Raw genomic sequence first — 12,391 nt, forward strand, 5'->3', positions numbered from 1 at the left:
TTGACTGGGTGTTAGTGTTTGATTGGTTCGGATGCTCCGTCCATCACCACCCCCTTTTGTTCCTCCTCATGCAATGCACATGTAATCAATTGACCAATGTTGAATTTTAGCATGCTCTTCATGTTTTTTAATAACGTTAAACGTGATTTGCTATCCTTAGTTCTGTGCAAATCACTTAATCCTGTCACGTTTCTTTCATTTGCCAAGCGCCACGTGGCAGTTCCCGCAGCAGTGTGCTTTGTGCTGTTCAACTTAATGCGATGTGGTTTTTCTCGTGTAAGTAGTGTATCACGTGCCCCATGCATTGCAAAAGTAATGTTTTTGGCAATGCTGTATTTTAGCACGGTTTCCAGCTCTTATACCTCCAATATCTTGCCTTGGTAGGCGATGTTTCTGGACAAATCACTTAATCCTGCCGCCTTTAATTTTTTAAAGTAGTGCGCCACATGCTACTTCCTCCCCATGCACTGCACATGTAATCGATAGGCCAATGTTGTATTTTAGCATGCTCTCCAAGTTTTTTAATAACCTTAAACTGTATTTGTCCCCTGTTCTCTCTCATTATACAGATATCTCAACCATGAGACGTACTGGTCGCCACAAGCTGTTTATTCCTGCCCATGCACTATACCAGATGTGGTCAACCACTCGACATACCAGATCCACTGACTGCTCTCCATATGCTATCAGATCAAGGCCAGTGAGGAAAAGTAAATTTTGCCTTGCCATATGTGCCTACGTGTTCCCCATCCTATGTTATATGTGCATGATCGATATGCATGTATCCCCCTATGATCGATTAAAGACGCAATTATAGTTGTGTCCAACTCTAGAATGCCAGTTTCCAGTTCTCGTGAAAGCAACGAGTAGTAGGCCTATATTGCCACGTTTACAGTGTGCACGTTAATTCACCGCATTGTCCCCGTTCCTAGGCCTCAAAAGGGGCCCGGACACCAGATTCAAGCTCCAGTCTCCTGAACCCACTCCGAGGAGCGATGCAGCCCCCACCTGCATCCCTGACCCTTCACTTACTCCCTTTCGCGCAGCGCGGAGCCCAGCCTGGCTCTGCCTGCCTGTCTGCCAAGAGTATGTTATGCTTCTAGTTATCAGTCCAGCCCTCCTTCTTTGCATTCCTAAGCTACTGAACCGCATCTACAGTTCCAGCTATGGTCTAGTCTTTCTGTCTTCATGTAAGAGAAATACTGTATTAATATTCATAGAATATTCCTAGCACACGCAATACATGTAGAATAAATGCATGCACCAGTCTTAGTATCAAGTAGCCTTTGCCCGATAACTTTTGGATTCTATCAACATGTACTCCAAACACCAGATACCAGATATGCTATAGGTACATGTCATCCTGACACCGCAGACTTTAGTCTCCTCTTCTAGCGCAGAAGTCATAGCCCCCAGTTCTCCCTGGTAACACGTCATTGCCCGTTTGCGCGCACCACTAGGTTAAAGGTCCCAGCTGCTCGAGTAGCCCCCTCCATGTTTCCGCCCATTCATGATACTTCTATGACGTTTCACATCACATGTCTCAGTGCACGCCCCGTACACGTCTTCTTTCTCCACCCATGTACTCTTATCTTACATTTGTCATAAGTTACGCCTACTGTATGTAATGTAATGTAATGTATTACTATATATATGCTGCACTGTCGATGAAGCAGGGCAGCTGCCTTCCTTTTCATTTTATTTCAGGCTGTCCCGTTCCAGTTCCTTCCCTTTTGCCTGAATAAATCCTTCTGACTCGGACACATCGGATCCTGCCTCTTATTTATTGAGCTATCTGTTATTGTTAATGTAATTCAAAAATAGTCCCGGTATTATTTATTTATATACCACATAATGGCGCCCGAATAGGGACGAGCCCCTTCCTCACGCGCTGGCGATGCAACGCCGGTCCCCTGACCCTCTGCAGCCGTGACGGAACAATACCGTGCACGTGCAGATATTTCTGCTTCAAGTCTCCCTCAGGCCCACGGAGGAGACGGAGACTGCGGTCCGACATCCAGACGAAGCGGTGTGGAATGCGGTTCGTCCCGACCAGAGCCCAAGCCGAGAGAGCAAGGTCCGAAGTATCCGGAGGCCCACCTGTAACCGAAGTTTCCGAAGTTCGTAGTCCGACGTCGTAGCAGTCCAGTCCAGTCCGAGGCCTTCCAGTTCTTGCTTCCCGGTGAGTACCGTCGCAGGGGAAGTTTCTAGACAGGGTCATTAGTTTGGCCCTGGTCCGATGGGTTTGGGTACGCAGATCCAGTACGAAGTATTCACCTAGGTGGATACGGGTCCGACGTGTCTCTTTATGGGACCGGTATGTTCTGTACTGTTTTAGCAGTGCATCCAGTAATTCTAGTAAGTTTCGCTCTCGAGAAATTCATGTGTTCTGTTTTCAGTGTATCAGGTAGTATTCTGTTATCAATGTATTTTTATGTCGTGGTATGAGAGTTTTGTTCGCTATTTTATTACTGTGATTATCGTGTATTGTGTTTCAAGTGTATTCCGGAAATGCCTCTATTCTCGAAATTACGTCAGTTAAAGACCAGGAAAGGGTTACTCGAAGAAGCAGTTCCTGTCCCTCCTAGGGACAGTCCAGGACATTTTATGTATCACAAGCATGGCTTAGATACCATAATATATCTAGACTTATGGGCGGACTATACTAAGGAACTAGAAGAGAAATATAGATGGCCCGTATCGGGTACATGGGATGCCGAGTGCATCATGCGAGTAGAAGAAGCATTATGGAAAAAGAAAGCCAGACAGTCCCAGAAAGATGCCATCGAGTTATGGCGCAAAGAATCTCATAAAAGAACCGAAAAAGAATTCAGAAAAACAGAATTAAGTAGGGAATCCGCAGAAAAAGCCCAAGAAAGGGAATTAATCGAAGAAGGTGAACGAGTTAGAGCAGAACAGTCAGACAGACAGAGAAATGCCCTTATTAAAGAAATGTATCCTCTTCTTGCCGAGGGCTTGCCAAAAGCAACCCCGGAAGCACCCTGTAATTTCCCGCCGCCATTGGTCCCGATTAAGCTACGTCACAAACCGACCGCAGCTGACATTTTTCTTTCGTCCTATTTGGACGATACAGTCCCAGAATATGCAAATCCTGTTCCGCCTGCTCCCGTTAATAATGTAATTCCTGCTCCTCCAGCCACTGGTCCCGTGGGTCCAGTTCATGTTACAGTACCTCCGGCCCAGCCCACAGTACATGCACCCGTTTTGCCAGTCACTCTACCAGCACGTACAGTATACACCGACGATTCTAGTTTAGGAGCCACGGGGGGAGGTTCTCCTCATACCCCGCCTCAACCGAAACGTCTGACGCTACATGAACTAGCGTTACAGCGTACGCCAAAAGTGACTACATACGTAGATATCAAGCGGGCACTTACTGAATGTCGTTATGATCCAGTTCCAGGCGATGATCACATGGTCATATATTCATTACGTTTAAGACGGGTTGCCGGTTATTTGGACACCCTGCCCGATATGGGAGAACATCTAGACAGAATATATCGTTTTATCCGTACAGGAGTGAATCCAGAAAGTATTCACGAAGCCATGGTTCAAAGAAAAGTCGAGACTCAGCTCATGATTTTAAAGTTTTTGATTAACTGTTTAATAAGAGAGCAAGATTATCCAGAAAAAGATCCAGAAGAACTGAAAGTCCTGACTAGGTGGAGTGACAATATAGCCGAGGGAAAACACAGGACACAAAATTGTATAGAGAGTATGTACAAGAAAATTCGTACGGAAATAATACGTATACACCAGAAAGAGGAAGAAAAACGAGCAACCGAGAAAGAGAATGACTCTTCTACTGAAGAGGTAGACAACGAGAATCCCGACAGAATAGCGTATGTAGGTAGAACTAGACTTTCCGACCGACATTCACGCCCAGATTACAAGAAAGTTTTTCCTCCTCCAGCACCAGAACAGTGTTCTCTTGAGCAAGTATTCCAAGCTACCGATCACATTCTGAAATTACGAATAGGTTATAGTGAGCTCAGTACAATGCATGAACAAGAACTAGCCCGATCAGCAGTCCGGTGGACTACTGATTCTACCACTTTTCCAGACGAAATAGTGGCCCAAACGTTTCTGAAACTGCCCCCAGCCGAGCAACGTCTGGTGGGTATGTATATGATCCAACACCTCATTACACTGTATGAGGAACAACATTCTGATCCAGGTCCTTTACATGATATATTGAACGAGTTACTCCAGTACAGATGGAAAGGTCTAGGTACTGATTTAATAAGTTTCATTCTAGAACAGCGCCACAAATACCGAACTTTTCTGAATCCACATTTTGTTCACGTCTCACCCCCAGAAAGTAAATCATTCTACATAGACAGACAGAATCCGTTACGAGAAGTACATCCAGTCAAGAAAGAGGGTGGTGGTCTAGAACGAGTATTTGTTTACACCCCTATCACAAAGATGGAACTCTTAGAGATGAAAAAGTTAATTCCCTGTCACGACAAAGATCCAGCAGGGTTCCACCGTGAATTAAAGGACATGCTCCGTATGGGAGAATACACGTATCCTGATATCATTAAAATGTTAAAGGTCCTGTTGCCAGCAGGCATATATGAAAAACTCAAGGAAAAAGAATGGGAGGTGGGAGAGAAAAAGATAGATTGGACAGCATTAGAAGCTGAAGATAATTCACGAGTACCAGGTACCGGTCTTGGGGATAAAGCTAAAGAATTGCCCGAGTTATTAATACAAGTCTTGCCAAGATTACTAGCCACGAAAAAGGAAGATTGGGATGCCATCTCAGCCTGTAAACAGAAACAAGACGAAGATACTAGTGATTTTTATTCTAGATTTGAGAAATGTTTTATTATTAATAGCGGTCTGAAAACAAGTAGTGAGTCATACCCTCATCTTTTTGTTACCAAACTAGTCGAGAATTCAAGTCCACAAGTTAAAAATCGAGTCCTGAAAGTCGAAAGTTCCTGGCAAGCTAATTCTCCGTCACAGATGCTCCAGATGCTCCAGTACCACCAGAACAGAATCAGGGAAGAGCAGGAACACGAAAGGAGACGTATGAAAGACACGAAAATGAAAGTATTAGTTGCACAATCTGTTCCACAAGACCGTCAGAAGAGGGGTCCGAATCAAGCTAGCCATCTTACAGCTCCCGTTAAAGGGACATGCAATTACTGTAAACAGCCAGGTCATTTTATAAACGAATGTGCAGTTCTGAAACACAATATAGCTACTGGTAAGACCAAAGAGAGACCACGTCCGCCTAGACAAGAACAAGTTTCACAGACTTACCAGCCACCACAGAATGCACAACAGACAGTTACAGCACCGCAGCCTATCGCTGCAACACAGCATGTTACACAGCAGATGTACCAGTATGCACAGTCCGAGTACCCAGACTATCAGCCATATTCATGAAACAGCCTAGAGAGGGAGGTAGGCTTGCCTCTCATCGAGATTCCTGTAGATCAAGAGGGTCCCTATGTACATAGTCAAGTATTAGGGAAAGACAGAAAGTTTCTGATTGATACAGGGGCAAGTAGGACTACCATCAGTCATGACGAGGTTCCAGGGGCTCCGCTCTCAGGCTCTAGAAATGTTTCCCTTGGATTTTCAGGAAAGCCTATTGTTAATGAAATATCGAAACCAGTTACTCTAGAAGTTGGTCCATTGTCCCGAACTACAGATTTGTTACTCACGAAGTCTTGTCCAGAAAATTTGTTAGGCATTAAAACACTTAAAGAATTAGGAGCAGTTATATGTTGCTCCCCAGAAGGGGTCCGTCTGTTCTTGCGTGATTTTAAAGGTCATTATGTATTACGTGATTTTGATCCAAGATTATTGAATGTACCACAGCATTTATGGGCGCAAGGTCCAACTGATGTAGGTTGTATGCATATCACACCCCATCGCGTGACTCTGAAGCAAGGTGTTGTTTTACCACGAATCAGACAGTACAAATTGCCACCTGAGGCTGTAGCAGCCTTATCCAAAATTATTGATGAGCTTATTGTTCAGGGAGTGGTTGTAGAAACTGACTCCAATGTATGTAATTCTCCTATCATTCCAGTCCTGAAACGTACTGATCCAAATGCACCTCCAGTTTATCGATTAGTGATTGACCTTCGAGAACTTAATAAATGTATCATACCTCAGTACCCAGTAGTCCCAGATATTTCTTCCCTCTTGACAGCCATTGATTCTGAAGCTACATTCTTTACAGTTATCGATCTCAAGAACGCATTTTTCAGTGTCCCCATTCATCCAGACAGCCAGTTCCTTTTCGGATTCTGTTTAAATGGAAGAAGCTATAAATTCACACGAGCACCTCAAGGTTTTACAGAAAGTCCTAGCATTTACAGTCAAGCACTTAAGAGACAACTAGACAATATTCACATGCCAACTGACACTGCCCTGCTCCAGTATGTCGATGATCTACTGATCACAGCCCGTTCTGAATGTGACTGCGAGCGTGCGTCACTTACAGTTCTGTATTTTCTGGCCGAGATGGGGCACAAGGTGTCCCCTTCCAAATTACAATTCTGTGTCCAGCAAGTGGTCTACTTTGGACACTTACTGTCCAAGAGGGGTAGGCAGTTGACACCTGACCGTATCCAGTTAATAGCACGTCTTCCACAGCCCCAGACACAGAAGGAGGTACGAGCTTTTATCGGCCTCACTTCTTACTGCAGACAATGGATTCCTCAGTATGCATTTCTAGCCAAGCCACTGATACAGTTAACGACACAGGAGGCAGCCGAATCGACTGTCCTCCCTTGGACCCAGGAACATACACTTGTTTTTAATAAGTTAAAGAAAGCTTTATGTAATGCACCTGTTCTAGCAACACCGAACTACAGTAAGCCTTTTACACTTTTTGTCACAGAACGTGATGGTACTGCATTATCTGTTCTCACACAAGATCAAGCAGGACAATACAAGCCCTGTGCTTATTTTTCTAGCACATTAGATCCAGTGGCCCAGGCTCTGCCTGCGTGCCTCAAGTCAGTTGCAGCCACAGCTCTAGCTATCAGACAGAGTGATTCCATAGTGTTAGGACACTCCCTGACAGTACAAGTTCCACACTCTGTGGAAGTTCTTTTAAACCGAACACAGACTCAGCACTTGACAATTGCACGTTTAACAGGTTATGAACTGACATTGTTTCAGCCACACATATAAATCAGACGCTGCAACATTTTAAATCCAGCTACACTGTTACCGTCAGTTACTTCAAATCCTGCCACACATGACTGTGTGGAAGTTGTTAACACCATGACAAAGCCAAGACAAGATCTGACAGATATTGCATTACCAGATCCCGACCTGACACTTTATGTGGATGGTTCATGTATGAGAACAAGTACAGGAGAACTAGTAGCCGCGTATGCAGTGACTACTGACACTGAAGTTATAGAAACATATCGTATTGATACCTTGTCTGCTCAAGCAGCAGAGCTAGTCGCTCTGACCCAAGCCTGCATACGTGCCAAGAACCTGAAAGTTAACATATACACAGATTCACGTTAGGCATTCGGAGTCGTACACGACTTTGGAGTGCTCTGGCAGGAAAGAGGTTTTATGACTTCTCATGGAACCAAGATCCAGCATGGTCTCCTCATTCAAGCTCTGTTAGATGCAATACATTTACCGACAGCTGTCGCCATCATGAAGTGCAAGGCACATACGAAAGTCACTGACATTATTTCCCAAGGTAACGATCTGGCAGATCGAACAGCCAAGCTCACAGCTCAGGCTCCAGACATTCCAGTTAACACGACACAGACAAATATTCCAGATCAGACTACTTGTATGACAGTTAAGGACCCTACACAAGATGTCATAGACATACAGTTACATGCTACTCCCGATGAAATCAAGAAATGGTCCGAACAAGGAGGGGTCCAGACAGATCAAGGATGGTTGACGAAGGGAAAAGCCACATGGTTTCTCCCCGACTCTATGGTTCAAGTCATTATTAACACCGCAATAGTCCAGCACATCTAGGAGAAAAAGCCATGTTAGACAGTATCCAGAACCTTTGGTTCAACAAGCATTTACGAGCAGCAGCCAAGCAGAAAGTACGTACCTGTATGATATGTTGTCAGTTCAATCCAGGTAAAAGTGTCCCGGTGGAACAAGGTGGATTCCATCCTCCTGACCACCCTTTTGAAGTCCTCCAGATGGATTATATTCAGATGGAGCGATGTCGAGGTTTCAAGTATGTCCTCGTAGTTGTATGCGCTTTATCCAGGTGGACAGAAGCATATCCAGTTCCAGATTACACAGCCGCGACCACTGCCAGGCAGTTGGTTCGTGAGTTCTTTCCTCGCTATGGACTACCTAGGGTCGTGTAATCAGATAACGGCCAGCCATTCTCATCCGAGCTCATGAAACAAGTTTCCCTTCTGTTAGGGTACCAGTGGAAGTTCCATTGTGTACGCCATCCTGAAGCAGCCGGTCTCGTAGAGAGACATAACCAGACTTTGAAAATCCGCATAGCCAAAGTGTGTGCAGAGAAAGGTGTAAATTGGATAGTAGCACTGCCAGTTGCCCTATTCTATATGAGAATGGTTGCTCACTCCCGCTCAGGTCTATCTCCCTATGAGATAGTATTTGGCCGCCCCCCTAACATGTGGGGTACTCCTAGACCCCGTAGCATTACCAATATTGACAGTAATATGTTGACAGATTATCTTGCCTTCTTGATGTCTGCACTACAATCTTGTCGTTCACAGGTTGCCGCTACATTTCCAGACAACACCGAGGTGAAACCGCATGAAGTCGTTCCGGGTGACATGGTCCTTATAAGGAACTTTGATCGTTCAAGTCCGCTGGAGCCCCGCTGGAAGCAGCCCCGCCTGGTCCTCCTCACCACCCGGACAGCAGTGAAGGTCGAGAATCGTAAAGGGTGGCTACATATGAGCCACGTTAAGAAATTTCATGGACTAAAAACTAAAACATTTCTCAAGGACTGCCCCGTCCCCAAGGACTGTCCAGACTATGAATCTAAATTACCCCTGTTAGAGAAAACTCCGCAGCAGGAGTATAAAGCAAAGCTCCGGTCTAGTAAAGTAAGTCAGCCAGTTTAATTGTCTAACGGTTAGACAGGTTTCTGACATGTATGAGATAGACCCACACAGTGAGAGAGTTAGTCAAAACTCTAAAAGATGTATTATCGTTCTATTCTTTTTATTGTTCCTAAGTCTTATGGTTACATGCATAAGTTATGCGTTACATTTATGTTTTCCTATTTCACATGTACATATGTTTTCTAATGTTACAGTAGAGCACACATTTAGTGATCTGCCTCCTCACGAGTTATCCTATCGTCTTGCTATGCGTAACAACACTTTTATCCGAATGTTGCACTATTCACACCAGACCAGCAATGCCACTAACTGTTGGGTGTGTGGTCGACACCCCCCTTTCCAGACACCGAAGGGAGTTCTGCCACTCTTTCCCTATCCGTTTTCACATAATGGTTCGTGTGGAGCATGGTCCACGTTAACGTCTTCCTCAACTGATATGTCCCTTTTGAATCGTACATGTTTCCCAGACAAGCAAGGTCTTTCCCATAGAACAGGGTTAGATCTAGAAAATGAAGTATATGATTTAGGTAATTATTCCTCGAATTTCATGGTTCTGAATGTTCAGTCCGATACTACCCCAGATTTGCCTGCTATTTCAGTACTACCAGTCAAAGGTGAATTATGTGTCAGAAAGAATGGTTCCGCACATGTAGGACATAGTGATTGTACTACTGTAGTCGAGTATAGTGACAGTGGGAAATCTATTTTCAAAGCCTCACGTCATTCTTATTTTGTTTGTGGTCAGACCGCATATGTTCGTCTGCCCCTCGATTGGGATGGAACCTGTTACATTGCCTTCCTACTGGCACCAGTTTTTCTAGCCCCATCCGATTATCACAGAAACACACATCTAGTACACGGTAGACATAGAAGGGAGACTGAGTCCCCAATTGTCGATCAAACTGAAACTGTTCTAGAACAATATCAAGACTTCAATAAAGGTTTCTTTTTCTTTATAGGACCTGTCCAGAATAGTAAGTTAATACGTAGGCTAACCAGAACCCTTGAAGCAGTAGTGAATGAGACTACTTCCGCTCTAGGTAACTTAACTGAAGAACAATCTGCTATGCGTTTTGTCGTGCTCCAAAATCGTCTCGTTCTTGACGTCATACTAGCCGATAGAGGAGGAGCTTGTAGAGTCATCGGATCTAGTTGCTGCATCTTCATTCCTAATAACGCGCCGTCTGTTTATTCAGCTATAACCAGACTTCATAAAATTGCCCATCAGTTACACCAGAATCCAGGCACCTGGACATGGTCCGGTTGGCTCTGGAGTATCATATCTGCCTGGGGATGGAAAGTATTGTCATTCCTAGGTATAGCAGTAATGATCATATTCAGTTGCTGCCTCTGTTTACAATGTGGCCCTGCGATTTGCGGCATGTGTGCTACCTCTTGTATTCCTAGTCCTAAGTCCCGTTCCAAGACAATTCGAGACGAGCAAATGATGCTATATGAACAGATAGATGGTATCATGAATATTGATGTTTCCTGATGGAAACGTAGGGCACAAGGAGGGAATGTGGAAAAGTAAATTTTGCCTTGCCATATGTGCCTACGTGTTCCCCATCCTATGTTATATGTGCATGATTGATATGCATGTATCCCCCTATGATCGATTAAAGACGCAATTATAGTTGTGTCCAACTCTAGAATGCCAGTTTCCAGTTCTCGTGAAAGCAACGAGTAGTAGGCCTATATTGCCACGTTTACAGTGTGCACGTTAATTCACCGCATTGTCCCCGTTCCTAGGCCTCAAAAGGGGCCCGGACACCAGATTCAAGCTCCAGTCTCCTGAACCCGCTCCGAGGAGCGATGCAGCCCCCACCTGCATCCCTGACCCTTCACTTACTCCCTTTCGCGCAGCGCGGAGCCCAGCCTGGCTCTGCCTGCCTGTCTGCCAAGAGTATGTTATGCTTCTAGTTATCAGTCCAGCCCTCCTTCTTTGCATTCCTAAGCTACTGAACCGCATCTACAGTTCCAGCTATGGTCTAGTCTTTCTGTCTTCATGTAAGAGAAATACTGTATTAATATTCATAGAATATTCCTAGCACACGCAATACATGTAGAATAAATGCATGCACCAGTCTTAGTATCAAGTAGCCTTTGCCCCGATAACTTTTGGATTCTATCAACATGTACTCCAAACACCAGATACCAGATATGCTATAGGTACATGTCGTCCTGACACCGCAGACTTTAGTCTCCTCTTCTAGCGCAGAAGTCATAGCCCCCAGTTCTCCCTGGTAACACGTCATTGCCCGTTTGCGCGCACCACTAGGTTAAAGGTCCCAGCTGCTCGAGTAGCCCCCTCCATGTTTCCGCCCATTCATGATACTTCTATGACGTTTCACATCACATGTCTCAGTGCACGCCCCGTACACGTCTTCTTTCTCCACCCATGTACTCTTATCTTACATTTGTCATAAGTTACGCCTACTGTATGTAATGTAATGTAATGTATTACTATATATATGCTGCACTGTCGATGAAGCAGGGCAGCTGCCTTCCTTTTCATTTTATTTCAGGCTGTCCCGTTCCAGTTCCTTCCCTTTTGCCTGAATAAATCCTTCTGACTCGGACACATCGGATCCTGCCTCTTATTTATTGAGCTATCTGTTATTGTTAATGTAATTCAAAAATAGTCCCGGTATTATTTATTTATATACCATACCAGGAGTTCGGAAATGAAGAGAATGACTAATCTCGGCCTAACATTTGTATAATGCAATGCAATTTCCTATTTTGCTTGCCAAATATAAACTCTGATGATTGCTTTTCAACCCCAATCCTATTGAGAACAAATGTTTTATGTACATTTAAATTAATCTTGAACATATGTACAACATATACATTTTTTACTCTTTTTTCAGTTTGCAGAATGTTACATAAATCAGCAGCAAATTGTCAGGGTTGAAGAAAAGTATATCCTCCTGTTCCAGCTGATTACACCGATGTCTCAAATATGGAATGAGCTAGTTGTCTGAAGCCATACGGATGCACACATTTTTAATGGATAACGTTAAGGTAAATACTCTCAATATGAGTAGCCAACGAAATTAAAAAGTAACAGATATAAGTACTTGAGGGGTTTTTGGTGTCAGATAATGTCCAATTTACACTTGTACGGATGAGTCTGATACACGGCGGATCTCTGTATAACTAATGGATGATTAGGTATTAGGATGGCATAGAAAGCTCCCAACCTTCTTACTTTTTCTCTTAAAGGGTTCCAAATTGGGAACGAATATTATGCTGTGCAGAAGAGGTTGACGGTGTTGCTCCACTGGTACTTG

The sequence above is a fragment of the Lissotriton helveticus genome, chromosome 2_1, assembly GCF_964261635.1.
Source record: "Lissotriton helveticus chromosome 2_1, aLisHel1.1, whole genome shotgun sequence".
In the NCBI taxonomy this organism is placed as follows: domain Eukaryota; kingdom Metazoa; phylum Chordata; class Amphibia; order Caudata; family Salamandridae; genus Lissotriton; species Lissotriton helveticus.